Source organism: Protopterus annectens, chromosome 6.part0, assembly GCF_019279795.1.
Source record: "Protopterus annectens isolate FY-2018-M chromosome 6.part0, PAN1.0, whole genome shotgun sequence".
Classification (NCBI taxonomy): Eukaryota; Metazoa; Chordata; order Ceratodontiformes; family Protopteridae; genus Protopterus; species Protopterus annectens.
Window position 1 is genome coordinate 472,702,399 of NC_056737.1, and position 15,650 is coordinate 472,718,048.

The following is a 15,650-nucleotide window of genomic DNA, read 5'->3' on the forward strand; positions in this document are numbered from 1 at the left end:
AAAATACCTACGCAAACAATTTCAAGCAAAAAATACTAAACCTAATGCAAACTAAGAAGCCATATATATGTCCTCCCATTGTTCCCTTGTAAATTGCTTTTTCAGTCTATCTTCCCAAACTTTTCTAACCCCCTCTAACTGATTCTTATAGTTAAAAGGAAAACCACAAGTAATGGTGAAGCACTGTGTCACACAAAAAAAGACTTTAATCCATTGGTTTAGCGCTTTTAGCTCAAAAATTAGGCCTTTATCAGAACGAGAACTGTGGTGTGACACAGTGCTTCACCATTACTTGTGGTTTTCCTTTTAATTTTACAAAAGTTACACAAGGTGTAAGACAAGTCTGCAGTTTTTTCCTGAATTGATTCTTATAGTTATCGTACAATATTTATGCACCCTACTGATGATCCCTTTTTTAACAGCAGCGTCTGTTTTAAATCCATCTAAAAATTCTATCAGCCCAAGTCTTTCACTAAGGATTCCCGATCCCTTTCTTTTTGACTATACTCCATCATCAAACCTCTGGTAGGGAAGGCATTTTTTACCTTTAGTACAAACGTTAACTTAGCCTCATCCAACTCTCTTTCCCTCTCATTATTTGCTCCTAGTACCTTGGTTCCTTTGCCAGTTTTCTCCAGTAAATTCCAGCCCTCCTTGCCTATTTTCTATACTCCTACTTGTAGTCATCCCTATTGGTAAAATCTTTTTTTGTCATTCTCATGCTGGCTTAGTTCTTAGACTACTTTCTGCTAATTTATGAATATAATATTCTGTATGGTTTTTATTATTCTCCTTAAGGATCTGCATCCAAAATTTCACTCTCTAGAGTCAAGTGTCATATGCTGGCTAGTTGCTATTGGTTAAGGGTATAGCTTCCTAAAAGCTACGAGCTAGGTTAGTAGTCCAATGTAATGCAGGGGGAAGGTGGGAGGGATGGAATACTGCAACATGGAAGAGAAGGACATCTATGGTTATGGTAAGATTTTACACAACTATTCTATGTCCTTTTATTCCTATGTTGCAGTATTCTTACTGTGGTGAGTACCACAGCTAGTTAGAGGTAAGGGTGGAGATACAGGTGGAAGATTCCAGAAACCCATGCAGGATTGTCCTAGCAAAGCCTGCCCTGGCTCTGGAGACTTGATCTAGTTTGTAGTGTTTAGTGAAGGTGTGGATAGTGGACCAGGTGGCAGCTTCTAAAATGGAAGCTGTGTCCAGGCCTTTCAGGAATGCTTTTGAAATAGCCATACCTCTAGTGGAATGAGCTCTCACCCCCCCTGGGGTAAAGGCTTGCCATGGTGAGAGTAGCAGAAATAAATGGATTTTCTGATCCATCCTGAAATGGTTTACTTGGAAACTGCCTTGCCCACAGCCCTGGGGTGGAAGGAGACAAAAGGTTGTTCAGATTTTCTGAAGGGTTTAGTCTTGTCTAGGTAGAATCTAAGTTGTCTGTGCACATCCAGAGAATGGAGAATCCTCTCACTCTTGTTAGTTGGAGAGGGGAAGTAGGTAAGCAGGAAAATCGACTGATTTAAGGGCAGCTAGTTTAACACTTTAGGCATGAAGGAAGGGTTAGTGCCTAAGGTCACCCTGCCCTTCTGGAATACAGTGTAGGGGGCAGGCCATTAGTGCCGGCAACTATGACACCCTCCTAGCAGAAGTGATGGTGACCAACATTACAGTTTTCCATGTACAGAGTTGTAAGGTAGCCGGTTCAATGGGGCTGTTAGTTTCTCCAGGACAAAGTTTAGATCCCAGGGTGACGGGATGGGTTTTCTAGATGGTCTGATGTGTAAGACTCCTCTCAGGAAAAGTTTAACATCTAGCCTTGAAAGTAAAGGGGGGTCTAGAGGCAGGCAGATATAGCTGAAAGATGTACTTTCACTGAGGAGTAAGAAAGGCCATCCTTAATGAGTTCACACACACATGTAAGGACGAGGGAAGGGACAGCCTGACTGGGGTCCCTGTCTTTACTTAGACACCATTTTGAGAATCTCTCCCATTTTGATAAGTATGACTTTCTAGTAGCAGGTTTCCTGGCCTCCCTCAGGACTGTAAGCACTTCCTCTGAACAGTGGTGTCTGGGTGATAAACTTCTAATCCCTTTTAAAGTGTTAGTGCTAACATCTGTAGGTGACGATGGATTAGGGTTCCCTTTTGTTGTGTGAGAAGGTCCACCTTGTGGGGTAACTTGTGGTGATTGCCCTTGGCTAGTGAGTGAAGTAAAGTGAACCAGTGCTGCCTTGGTCAATAGGGGGTCACCAACAAGATTTTTGGTTTGTCCTTTCTGATTTTCAGTAGTACCTTTTGAATTAGAGGGAAATGGGGAAAAGATATAAAGAAACAGTCCCTTCCAAGGAATGCTGAAGGCATCTACTCTCCAGGTTAGTGGGGAGTGATCCTTGGTGCAGAAATTGGTCAACTGTCTGTTCTGGGGGGAGGCAAACAGATCCACTTGAGGAGTGCCCCACTGGTGGACAATGTCTAGAAAGGTTTCCCTGTTCAGCATCCACTCGTGCTGTAGAGAAGATGTTTTGCTTAGAAGATCTGCCTGTTTGTTGTCCTGAGAGGGTATGTATGAGGCCTGCAGGGACAGGTTGTGCATGGAGGCGATTTCCCAGATTTGTAGGGTTATTCCGCAAAGGAGGAAGGCTTTGGTTCCTCCTTGTTTGTTGAGGTACCACATGACTGTTGTGATGTATGTGAATATTAGAAGGGGTCCCGGGTGGATGGCAGGAAGAAAAGCCTCTAGAGCTAGGAGAACTGCAGTCATCTCCCTGACATTGATAGGTTTCTTTTGATGGGCAGGACTCCAAATTTCCTGAACTCTGAAGTCCTTGCAGGTGGTACCCCACCCTAGGTCTGAAGCATCTGTGAAGATGAATTGGTTTGGGGAGGGCATTTGGAGAGGCATTCCCAGGTTGAGATGGGATGGTTGAATCCACCACCTTAGCGCTGATCTGCAGGGCAGAAAGGGGATTTGCTTTTCTAAAGAGTGTAGGTGCTGTGACCACATTCTTGAGGTACCATGGAGCTTCTGCATATGCATTCTTGCCAAGTGAAGCATGAGAATAATGGTAGCTGCCATAAGGCCCAGGAGTTGCAGGAATTGTCTTGCAGTAATCTGGGATTCCAGTAAAAGGTTTTGAAAGTGAGTGGAGTGGGAGTGGACCTTTTCCTGTGGGAGAAAGGCCCACATTAAATCCAGTATAGGTCTCCAAGGACCATCCTTTATGGGGACCAGAAAGAGTTGAGTAAAATCCTTTTCCTTCTTGCCTGGGAGGAACAGGTTCTACTGTTCCTACTTTTTGGACGTCGAAGAATTTGTGGCAGGAGGTCGATTTGATTTTTGTGGGGAAAGGGAATGAGCTTAGGGATGGGCTTTTTTGGATGGTACTCAGTACCCACTGGTCTGAAGTGATGGTTTTCCAGATGGGTAAACAGTGGGATAGGCGGGCTGACAAAGGCAGATGGGCAAGGCAGTCACGCATTGTTGGGTGCATTTCTCTCCTGAAAGGACTGTCTAGGACTTGGTTGAGAGGCAGCAGGTCTGGAGAATGTTTGCCTTCTGGTTCCCCTCCTGTGCCTGGAGGATGAAGGGGTGGCAGAGGAAGGAGTTCTCCTGACAAATGAGGTTTTTGCAGGGTAGTTCCTGTAATACTTTGGAATAGGGGACACAAGCAAATGCTTGATGTCCTGCAGTTCCTTGCTTTTCTGCTGCAGATTTTAAAAAGTTCTGCAGACTGTTTTCCAAACAAAAAGTTATGGTCTAAGAGGGCATCGATAATCTTAGTTTTAAAGTCTTCAGGCAGAGGTTGTAGGTGCAGCCAGGAGTATCTCCAGAGGATGGAAGCAGAAGCTGCTGACCTAGCAGAGGCCTCTGCAGCATCATAACTGCACCTAATTGAATGTCTGGCAACCTGTGAAGCCAGAGACAATTTAGATGTTATGTCTGCTTTGGGAGGGCAGTCAGGAGGTTAGTTGCTTGACAGACAAGGTCCAGTGCATATTTAACCATGTGAGTCTGGTAATTTATAGCACAGAAGGCCACGGTGGAAGAGGTGTACACTTTTTTACCAATCCTGTCCATGGTTTTGCTGTCTTTATCAGTAGGCAAAAGAGATGCAGAGGGAATAAGTCTGGATTGCTTGTCTGGAGAGACAGCAATGACTTTAGGGTCTGCCAAGGTGGGGGTTTAACTAAGAATTTTTGGTCATCAGAAACCTTATAAAACCTGTCTGGTCTTTTAGGTGCTGGTGGTTGAGAGTCTGGGTTTTTGGATGCAGAGGTAAAAGCATCCAGATAGGCAGATAAGACTGGTGAGATGGCTGATGGGGAGGGAGATTCCACTTGAAGGAGTTCAAAATACCTCCTCTGGGTGTCAGTCATCTGGGTAGTATCCCATTTAAAGTACTCTTTCATCTTATATATTGTTTCACCAAAGGTAATTTCCTCTGGTGGCGAGTCCCCTTCAATAGATTCCTCATCTGGTGAATAACATTCTAAAGGGGAGGCAATCTGGGATGCCTAAGAAATGGACTCTTCAAAAGAAGAGTAGTAAGGTTCTAATCCCTCTTCTCCTTCTTGGGTAGTCTGCAAAGGAAGAGAAATGACAGAGGCAGGCCTTGGGCTGAGCACAGATATAGTGCAGGGAGTAGAGCCTGTGGGCCTGCATCAAATAGTTAGTAAAAGATTGCCAGTCAGGGATTCCTTCAGGGGTAGGAGTCAGATGTTTAGTTTTCTGTTTATGTTTAGCCGGCATAGATTTGGGAGAAGGCCTAGGTTCAGAAGCTTGAATCCCAGGAATAGGAGTCTCCGAAGGCTGACCGACTGTTTCTGGTTCCCCTTGACGTCAGTAGAAACTGACTTCTGGGCTATCCCCGTGGACATGCAGGCCGCAACTTTTGAAGTGGCTTCCTCGGTGGGAGCTGTCGAAGTAGTCGGTTCTGTTGGATGTCCCTCAACTCCTACATCGGAAGCTGACGAGATGTCTGATGGCGGAGAGGCAACGGAAGTAGGCCTGGAAACTTTAGGCTTTTTTCTGCAGTGGTTCAGTCAAAGCAGCCAATTCTGTGCCCATTCTAAGTGCAAGCTTTTGAGACATTGGTTCTCTACATATAGATTTAGTGCAGCCAGATGGCTGCGGAGGGTCTTTGGTTCGAAGGATTGGCAAATGGAACATGCAGTATGATAGTGTTCCTTTCCAAGACAACAGATGCAACAGTCGTGGGTATCCTTATGTGGTATCTGATGCCCACAACGGCAGTTGCCCTTTTTAGGTGACATCAGCTAATATAAAATACAGCTAATCAAGCTCAAGCAAAAAGAACATAAGGTTTCTTCAATGGGGTACTTAGCTTTTTAGAAATCTTCTAGAGTAGGAGCGAAGTGAACAATGTGACGTCGTCTGTGGCTGAAAAGTTCTGAGGTCTGTACATGCAGATGTCACATTTAAGGTCCCTGGTTTATGGCCCTATGTGTAACATCCCACACAACTACAGCATCCAGGCTTAAGATTTTGTATAGGAGCCAACATCGGGTTGCCTGAGGCAGGAAATCCCACAGTAAGAATACTTCAACATAGGAATAGAAGGACATCATGTGATTCTAGTTTGTTTTGCGGATATGCAGGATGTTCAACAGTGGCCCCACAACTCTTAGTTACATGAGGGCACACAATGAAGAATGATATCCAAGTCATTTTTTCACTGGCTTACTTATTTTTCCATCGTTTTCCCCACCACTAGAAAAATCAGGAAAAAATTCAAAGATGAGCAAAATCACAACAACAGTCTTCCAGAGATCAGACCTGACATCAGTCAAAGAGCCTGCTGTCACCTAAGAAGCTTGCCTTTCTAAAACCCCTGGTTAACAACAGCTGCCTTCTCAATATTAGCATTATTTTAGTTTTTGGGGTTACTTTTTGGGACACTGTTGCTGTCTTGAATAACTACAAAGATTGTACCTAAATATTTCTGTACTACTGACAAGAATAGCTCAACATTACAAAAGTACAGTTTTGTACCTACCATAAATGTAGATGTTCGAGTGTTCACACTGCTGCAGTCATCACACTTGGGTTATCCTGTCGTCAGGCGGTCCCGCAGTTGGCCAGAGTTCCAAAGTCTTGGTCCGGTTGCTGTCGCTTCTTCCCTGATGTCAGTGCGCCAGGGGTATATAAGAGGCATCCAACGCCATTTTCTTCAGTTTTTCTTGCCCCAGATGTCAGGTGCCCCCAAATACGTAGGCAATACATATTGCTAATAAAACATGTAAAAGGAATAAAAGGAATACCTTCAGTTACAAGCAAATACACCACAAAGGTTGTACAGGATAGAAAAGGTATAGCAAAGTTCAGCTAGGTCAGAGGGGATGGAGAGAGGGGGACCTGGACTGCAGCAGTGTAAACACTCAAACATCTACATTTATGGTAGGTACAAAACTGTGCTATGTTCATCGTGTTACACTGCTGCAGTCATCACACTTGGGTTGAATCCCAAAGCTAAGGATGGGTGGTGGAACTAAAAGTACAGTTTTGTACCTACCATAAATGTAGATGTTCGAGGATTCCCTTGCTGCAGTCCTGACTATTGGGTATAGTCCGCGTCCCAGTCGGCCCGAATACCAGAGTATAAGGCTGACGTCGGTCATGGCGCCTTAGACTGACGTCAGTACGTCAGGGTACTAATGCGCATGACCGACGTCATTTCCTCAGTCTTTTCTTGCCCCAGATGTCAGAAGACCCAAAAAGACAAGTCCCAAAAACAACCTGCACCAAAAAACATGTACAATATATACAACAATATATACAAAAATTTAAGCTTGTAAACTCACCTACACAACCACCCGAAACACAGAGGGAAGGAGGGAGGGTAAATTGGACTGCAGCAAGGGAATCCTCGAACATCTACATTTATGGTAGGTACAAAACTGTACTATGTTCTTCGCCTTCCCTTGCTGCAGTCCTGACTATTGGGTAGAATCCCAAAGCAGAGGTAAGGGAGGCTGGCAAATTATACAGTAGCAGGAGCTGACAACATGCCTTGTAAAACAGCTGTGGCAAAACCAGCCCTAGTCTTAGAGTATATAGGCAGGTGATAATGCCTAGAGAAAGTATGCACTGAACTCCAAGTAGCTGCTTCCAGAATATCCTTAGTTGCCACCCCTTAGAAATGCTGTTGAAGTGGCAGTAGCCCTAGTGGAATGAGGCCTAATCCCAGCTGGAACCTCTTTGCCATGATGGGAATAACAAAATGCAATGCAAAAGCCAATCCACCTAGAAATAGTTTGTTTTGACACAGGCTTGCCCTGTGAACTCAAAGCAAAAGAAACAAGTAACTGCTGAGACTGCCTAAAAGTCTTAGTCCTGCTCAAATAATAACGCAATTGCCTGTGTACATCTAAAGTGTGCAAAATCTTTTCCCCTTTATTTTGAGGATCTGCAAAAAACGTAGGCAAATGAATAGTTTGGTTTAAAGCCACACTAGAAACCACCTTAGGCATAAAGGAAGGATTAGTACGTAATGATACCCTGTCCTTATGGAAAATCAAAAAGGGCTCTACTGCCATAAGGGCCTGCAACTCAGACACCCTTCTTGCAGAAGTAATAGCCAACAGAAAAGCAGTCTTCCATGATAAATATTTCAATTCAGCAGTAGCTGCAGGCTCAAAAGGTTGTAGAGTAAGTTTTTCCAACACAAAATTGAGATCCCAAGCAGGAGTAGGAGCTCTACGGGGGTCTGATATTCTTTGCCCTCTAAGAAACTGCTTGAATAAAGGATGCGAAAACAAAGGTGGGTCACAATCATAGTGAGCTGAAATTGCTGCAGCATGAATCTTTATGGAAGAGAAGGACAAACCTTTGTCCAATAATTCAGTAAGATATTGAAGAGCCACACTCAAATTAGGCTCTGAAATCTCCAAATTCTTTGCTGTACTCCAAAATAAAAATCTCTTCCATTTTTCTGCGTACACTCTCCTAGTACTAGGCCTTCTAGCTTCCATAATCACATTTAAAACTTGTTGAGGAAGCTGAGACCTGCTGTGCTTCAACACAGAATATGCCAGGCTGTGAGATGAAGAGATTGAAGCTTGACATTGAGCAGATGACCGTCCTTCTGAGATAACAGATGAGGAATCAGAGGTAAAGGCCATGGAGGCTTCTTTACAAGACTCCGTAGAAGTGGGTACCAGTGTTGCCGAGGCCAATCTGGAGCTATCAAAATCATCCTTGGCCTGTCTTGTCTGACTTTTAATAATACCTTTGGAAGAAGAGGCAGAGGTGGAAAGGCATAGACATGAAGGTTTTTCCAACTGAAAGACAGAGCATCCACTTTCCAAGCTGTGTGATGAAACCCCTTTGTGCAATACTTTGGCAGCTGGTGGTTTAGTGGAGAAGCGAACAGATCTATGTCTGGAGTTCCCCATGACACTGTCAATTTCTGAAATACATGAAGATCCAGTTTCCACTCGTGGGGATCCATGATTTGTCTGCTTAATACATCTGCTAGGAGTTCTGTGCTCCTGGCAGAAACCTTGCCTGAAGAGTTAGTTGCAGGCTTAACGCAGTCTCCCATAAAATCATTGCTTGCCTGCATAGAGGATAAGAATGTGTTCCCCCTTGCTTGTTGATGTATCACATGACAGTTGTGTTGTCTGTTAGAATCAACACCTGCCCTGGAAGAAGTAACTCCTTGAAAGCCATCAATGCAAACTGGACTGCTAACATCTCCTTCATGTTGATATGTAGATGCTGTAGTCTGGCAGGCCACTTGTCTTGTATCCACTTTCCATTTAAATGAGCTCCCCAAGCAGTGTCCGAGGCATCTGTCGTTAAAATCTGACTGCCTCTGGCCGGGTCACAGAGAGTCCCTTGTTTAGGTGACATTCCTGAGCCCACCACAAGAATTCCTTTTGAAGGCAAGGTATTATTTGAATGACAGTGTCCAAATCTTGGCAGTGCTGTGTCCATACATTTTTGAGATACCATTGCAGCTTCCTCATATGCAGTTTGGCATTGGGAAGCACCAGAATACAAGATGCCATGAACCCTAATGCTTGAAGGACTGTCCTTGCAGTCAGCACGGACTGATGAGATAGTTGATGGAAGTAAAGTGACAGACTCCTTTGTTTGTCCGGGGTTAAAAAGGCCATCTGGGCTGCTGTATTCAGTCTCACACCCAGAAAGCACATGTCTTGAGAGGGTACTAGACTGGACTTTATTTCGCTCACAGAATACCCTAGGCATCTTAGCACTGCTATGACATATTCCAGATGCTGTAGAAGGTCTTCCTTTTCTTGAGCCAGAATCAGGCAGTCGTCCAAGTAAGGATAGATTTGAATGCCTTGAAGCCTGAAGTAAGCTATCACTGGAGCCAGAACCTTTGTGAATACTCTGGGCAGTAGATAAGCCAAAGGGCAATGCAGAGAACTGATAATGAAAATCTCCAGTTCGAAACCGCAGATACTTTCTGCAACTTAGCCTTATAGGCACATGAAGGTAAGCTTCCTTGAGATCCAAAGTTACCATCCAGTGATCCTTGCCCAGCAGAGGTAACAGTTGCTGTAACGTCAACATCTTGAACTTGGGAATGTCCAGATAAGTGTTGAGGATAGATAAATCCAAAATTGGTCTCCACGTGTTCCCCTTCTTTGGTACTAGGAACAGGCGAGAATAAAATCCAAGCCCCTTTCTGATACAGGGACTGGCTGAATGGCCCCTATCTGGAGTAACTGAGAAACTTGCTTGTGAGCCTCTTTTCTTTGTGGAGGAGGAACATCTGGCATGCCTTTGAAAGGGGCATTGTGTGGAAATAAAATCTGTAACCGTGATGAATGATATCCAGCACCCATCTGTCTTGAGTGATTAAATCCCAATTTTCTTTGAAAAGAGACAATCTTCCTCCCAAAGGAGCTGCCAGACGAGAATCCACTGGCAGCTGAAAGGGCAGGTCATTGGTTCTGCTTACGAAAGGACTGACCCCTGCCCTCACCAGAAGTCTGAGCAGGTGAACTGTCTGATCTAGGCCTAAACGAACCTTGAGCCCTGCCCCTACCACGTCTAGACCTACCCCTAGACTGGGAACCATAAGCAGGATATGTCCACCCCTTAGCAGGCCAATTTCTACTAAACTTGAGGCTGCACCTGCAAAAATCTTTAACAGTCTGCATAGACTTAGCTTTGTCCTCCATTTTCTTTAAAACTGCTTCCACAGGCGGTCCAAACAACACATCAGACTGTAAAGGAGCATCCAAAATCCTAGTCTTAACATGCTCAGCTAAATTCTGATCCTTCAACCAGGCATGTCTGCGAAGAACAGAACTAGTAGCAGCCACCCTCGAGGAGGCCTGAACAGCATCAAAACCACACTGCAAAGAATGCTTACCCACTTGTTCAGACACATGAACCAAATCCAGCAATTCTTTACACTCAATACCTTCCGCCAAAGCATCCACCTTAGATTTCAATTGTGAAAGGAGATAATTCTGATATTTCAACATATGAAACTGACAATTCAACGCCCTCATGGCTAGAGTGGAAGAAGTATATACTTTCTTACCCCACCTATCCAAAGCCCTTGCCTCTTTATCAGAGGGTACAGGATTTTTAACCACAGAAGCTTTAACACCTTTAGGCCCCTGAGAAACAGTTTCTGGGTCCGCCCTAGGACTCTTAAACAAATACTTATGAGCTTCGGGCACCCTATAATACCTATCAGGCTTAACAGGAGCAGGAGGCAAGGAGTCAGGGTTCAGGGAAGCCTCTGCAAAAACATCCTCCACCACATTCAACACAGGAGGAATAGCTAAGGGCCTATGCTGGGGTAAAAACAAGAATTCCCTAAGCCTATTCCTGGAATCAGAGTAATCCTGGCCTTCCCATTTAAAGTGCTCCCTCATGGAGTGAAGAGTCTCTGAAAATGAAAAATCCTCAGGAGGAGAAGCTGTAGGAGTGGAATCATCCACATCAGAATCAGAATAAGTAGGAAACTCTTGCAAGTCTTCCACAGAAGACTCTGAAGCCTGTGAACACTGTTCAAAACTATCAAACTCCTGTTCCACCCTAGGCCTCTTATCAGGCGGAGGCATAGAACCTCTAATCAGAGTAATCAAATCTTCTGCCATTTTAAGCATATGTTTCTTAGGCACAGAGCCCAAATGCTAGGAGAAGCCCCACAGAAGCTGAACTTGGCCTACCTCTAAAAGAAGCTTTGGCAACAGAAGGAGAGGCCCTAACTACCTTGGGAAGAGAGGGAAGAACAGTTACCTGAGAAGCCCCTCAGCCTGGCCTACCTCCTGAGAGGGCACATCCTGTAACAGTAAAGTATCTGCCTGAGACTCCATAGAGACTCCTGGCAAAACCTCTGGCTCCCTGAGCCTTCTAAAGAACCGCGTCCGGGACTGCGGTTCCTCACCCTAGGCTTCACTGTTTTGTCCTTGCGCTTCTTGGATGAAGCGGCGGAGCATCCGACGGCATATTATAATTGCAACGCTTCCCAAACACTAACCTAGCACAATCAAGCCTCCTCTTAATAGTGCTTGTTAAATCTAGCACAAGAGCGGCAACCAACAACGCCGTGCTCAGGCCCTAAACAAGGTATACACAATGTATGATAATCCCTATGCGGTATCTGCTTCCCACAAGAAATACAGTTATTCACTTTTTCTGACATCCGTTAAATATTGAGGCAAGAAAAACCAAAATGTTCTAACGGGTTACTTAGCCAACTCTGTTTCGGTCTGAAACTCCGGTTTCGGAAAATCTCAGAACGCCAACCTGCACTCGCAAAATTGCTTCTGCATCGGACCATGCGGCAAAAAAGACTGAGGAAATGACGTCGGTCATGCGCATTAGTACCCTGACGTACTGACGTCAGTCTAAGGCGCCATGACCGACGTCAGCCTTATACTCTGGTATTCGGGCCGACTGGGACGCGGACTATACCCAATAGTCAGGACTGCAGCAAGGGAAGACGAAGAACATCAGGGTTTGGAGAGGCTAGTAGGCTCTGCAGAACTGCAGTGGCAAAGCCATCTCTGGTTTTAGAGTATAGAGGTAAGTGATAATGCTTGGTGAAAGTGTGCACTGAACTCCAAGTTGCAGCCTCCAAAATATCCTTGGTTGGTACCCCTCTGAGGAAGGCTGTTGATGTTGCTGTAGCCCTGGTGGAATGTGGCCTAATGTTACCAGGTACAGGTTTCCCATGGTGTGTGTAGCAGAAACGGATACATTGTCCTATCCATTTTGAAATGGTCTGTTTTGAGACAGCATTTCCTTGTGATCCTGCAGCATAGGATACAAAGAGCTGGTCAGATTTTCTGAAAGCCTTAGTTTTATCCAAGTAGTAAAGTAATTGCCTGTGAATGTCCAAAGAGTGTAAGAGCCTTTCCCCTTTGTTCTGGGAGTTTGGATAAAAGGTAGGCAAATGAATGGTTTGGTTTAGGGCCACACTGGATACCACCTTTGGCATAAAGGAAGGGCTAGTTCGTAAAGCGACTCTGTTTTGATGAAAAATGATGAAAGGCTCCACTGCCATTAGGGCCTGTAGCTCTGAGACTCTTTGTGCTAGCAGCAGGGCAGTTTTCCATGATAGAAACTGTAGATCAGCTGTAAAAGCTGGTTCATAGGGCGGTAGTGTAAGTTTTTCCAAAACAAAATTGAGATCCCAAGTTGGTGTTGGTGCTCTCCGGGGCGGTCTTATGTTCTTAGCCCCTCTGAGGAACTGTCTTAGTAATGGATGTGAAAATATAGGAGGATCCGTGTTGTATTGAGCTGAAATAGCTGAGGTGTGGATCTTAATAGATGAAAAGAAAAGTCCTTTGTGCAACATCTCAGTTAAATATTGAAGAATCTGTGGAATATTTGGGACAATGGGATTTTGGCCTTTAGCCTGGTTCCAGGCGCAGAATCTTTTCCATTTGTCTGAATAGGCTTTCCTGGTGCTGGGCCTCCTGGCCTCCAGAATGACATCCATCACAGTTTTAGAGAGAAGTGTTGACTGGTTGTTTAGGTAATTTGCCATGCAGCCAGATTTAAAGTCTTGAGCTGGCTGTGTAGAATCTGATTGTTTTGCTGAGTGAGCAGGTGAGGAATTGGAGGTAAAATCCATGGTGGGCCTTGAGCCATGTTCCTTAGTATTGGATACCAGTGTTGGCGTGGCCAGTCTGGAGCAATGAGTATCATTTGTGGCCTCTCTAATCTGGCTTTCAGCAGCACCTTTGCCAGAAGAGGTACTGGAGGAAAGGCATACACTGTCAATGTTTTCCAACTGAATGAGAGGGCGTCCACTTTCCAAGCTAGTGTGTGGTATGTCCTTGTGCAGAATTTCCGTAGTTGGTAGTTTTGGGGGGAAGCAAACAGATCTATGTCTGGGCTCCCCCATTTTTGAGTTATCATTGCGAATACTTGTGGATCTAGTTTCCACTCGTGAGGATCTATGATGTTTCTGCTTAGATCGTCTGCCAATGTGTTTTTCTTTCCTGGCAGGAATTGTGCTTGTAGTTGAACTTGGTAGGTCAGTGCTGTGTTCCACAAGGTCATTGCTTGCCTGCATAGGGGCTAGGAATGTGTGCCCCCTTGCTTGTTTATGTACCACATCACTGTGGTGTTGTCCGTCTTTATTAGGAGTTGTCCTGGATGTAGGAGGTCCTTGAAAGCTGTTAGGGCATTTTGTACAACTAGCATCTCTTTTTGATTGATATGTAGATGCCTTTGATCTGCAGACCATTTGCCCTGAATACACTGTCCTGCCATGTGTGCTCCCCAGGCATAATCTGATGCATCTGTTGTTATAGTTTGCCTGGCTGTGGGTAAGGTAAAAGGCTGACCCTTGTTGAGGTGACATGCCTGAGCCCACCATAGAAACTCCTGTTGAAGGCAGGGAATGAGTGGAATTATTGTTTCCAAGCTGTGGCTGTGTTGAGTCCATATGCTTTTCAGGTACCATTGTAATTTCCTCAAATGCAGTTTTGCAAATGGTATTAGTAGTATGCAACACGCCATGAATCCCAAGGCTTGCAGAATTTTTCTTGCAGGGAGTTGGGTCTTTGTTTCCATCATTTTGAAGTATTGAGTCATTTGTCCTTGCTTGTCTGGTGTGAGATAAGCCATCTGGGCCGTTGGATTTAAGCTGGCACCCAGGAATATCATGTCTTGTGAGGGCACTAGTTTTGACTTCTTTTCATTTACTGTGTACCCTAGGCAACTTAATAGGTTTTTGACAAACGCCAGATGCTTTAAAATAATGTCCTTGCTTTCTGCTTGAATAAGGCAGTCATCCAGGTATGGATATATTTGAATTTCTCTATGTCTGCAGTATGCAATTACTGGTGCCAGGCATTTTGTGAAGACCCTGGGCGCAGTAGATAAGCCAAAGGGCAGTGCAGAGAATTGGTAATGGGTTGAACCTGCTATAAATTGGAGGTATCTTCTGCAATTTCGTCTGATAGGGACATGCAGGTATGCCTCATTGAGGTCCAACGTTACTAGCCAAGCCTTCTTGCCCAGCATGGGAAGAAGTTGCTGTAGTGTTAGCATCTTGAATTTGGGTACTTCCAGATATGTGTTTAGAATTGAGAGGTCCAGAATGGGTCTCCAGGCTTTGTCCTTTCGGGGAACTAGAAAGAGTCTTGAGTAAAATCCTTGTCCTTGCTCCTGTGTAGGAACCTGCTGAATGGCTCTCATGTGCATGAGAGCTGAAATTTGCTTTTGAGCCTCTGCCCATTGATTTGGTGGCAGGTTTGGCATTCCTTTTATCCTTGGTAAAGTGTGAAAGTGGAATCTGTATCCTTGAGATACAATATTTAGGACCCATTTGTCTTTTGTGAAATATTGTTGATATTTCAGCATGTGAAACTGGCAATTTAAGGCCCTCATAGCTAGAGTAGCTGAGGTATATACTTTCTTTTCCCATCTGTCTAGTGCTCTAGAATCCCTTTCAGAGGGTACAGGATTTTTAGCAATAGAGGCCTTCACCCCTTTGGGACCCTGGGAAATGGTTTCTGGGTCAGCAACAGGGCTTTTATATAGGAATTTGTGTGAGTCAGGGACTCTGTAGTATCTGTCTGATTTGGCTGGTGCAGGAGGTAGTGAATCCGGGTTAAGGCTAGATTCTGAATAAACATCATCCACAATGTCTAACATGGGTGGAATAGCAAGTGGTCTGTGCTGGGGTAGTAAAAGGAACTCTCGGAGCCTTTTCTTAGAATCAGAGTAATCCTGGCCTTCCCAGTGGAAATGTTCCCTCATGGTATGTAAAGTTTCCCCAAAAGAGTAGTCTTCTGGGGAGATGCTGAAGGGATAGACTCTTCAGCATCAGAGTCTTCATAAGGGGGAAAAGAATATTACTGTTCCTCAGAAGAATCTGAGGAAATTGAAACCTGGTCAGAGGAAGCGTAGTCCTCCTCCTGTCTTGGTCTTTTATCAGGAGGGGGATGGGAACCCCTGATTAGGGTAATTAAATCTTCAGCCATCTTAAGCATCTGTTTCTTAGGCATGGGGCCTTGTACTGGAGACTGCTGTACAGTCTTCTTTGTTTTTAAAGGGGTTTTCAGCTTTGCATAGGATTTAATAGTGAGTGTAGTCGGTCTGAAGACACCTTCTGCAACTGAAGGCGTTTCACCTGCACCGGAATCTCCTTCAGCCATGGAGT

General features: G+C 44.6%; 1 protein-coding gene across 1 annotated transcript in view; it reads right to left on the reverse strand.

The window, feature by feature from the left end:
* Nucleotides 1–15,650, reverse strand: part of INO80 (INO80 complex ATPase subunit) — a 2,478,170-nt gene that overhangs the window by 1,175,705 nt on the left and 1,286,815 nt on the right. The window lies entirely within an intron of this gene.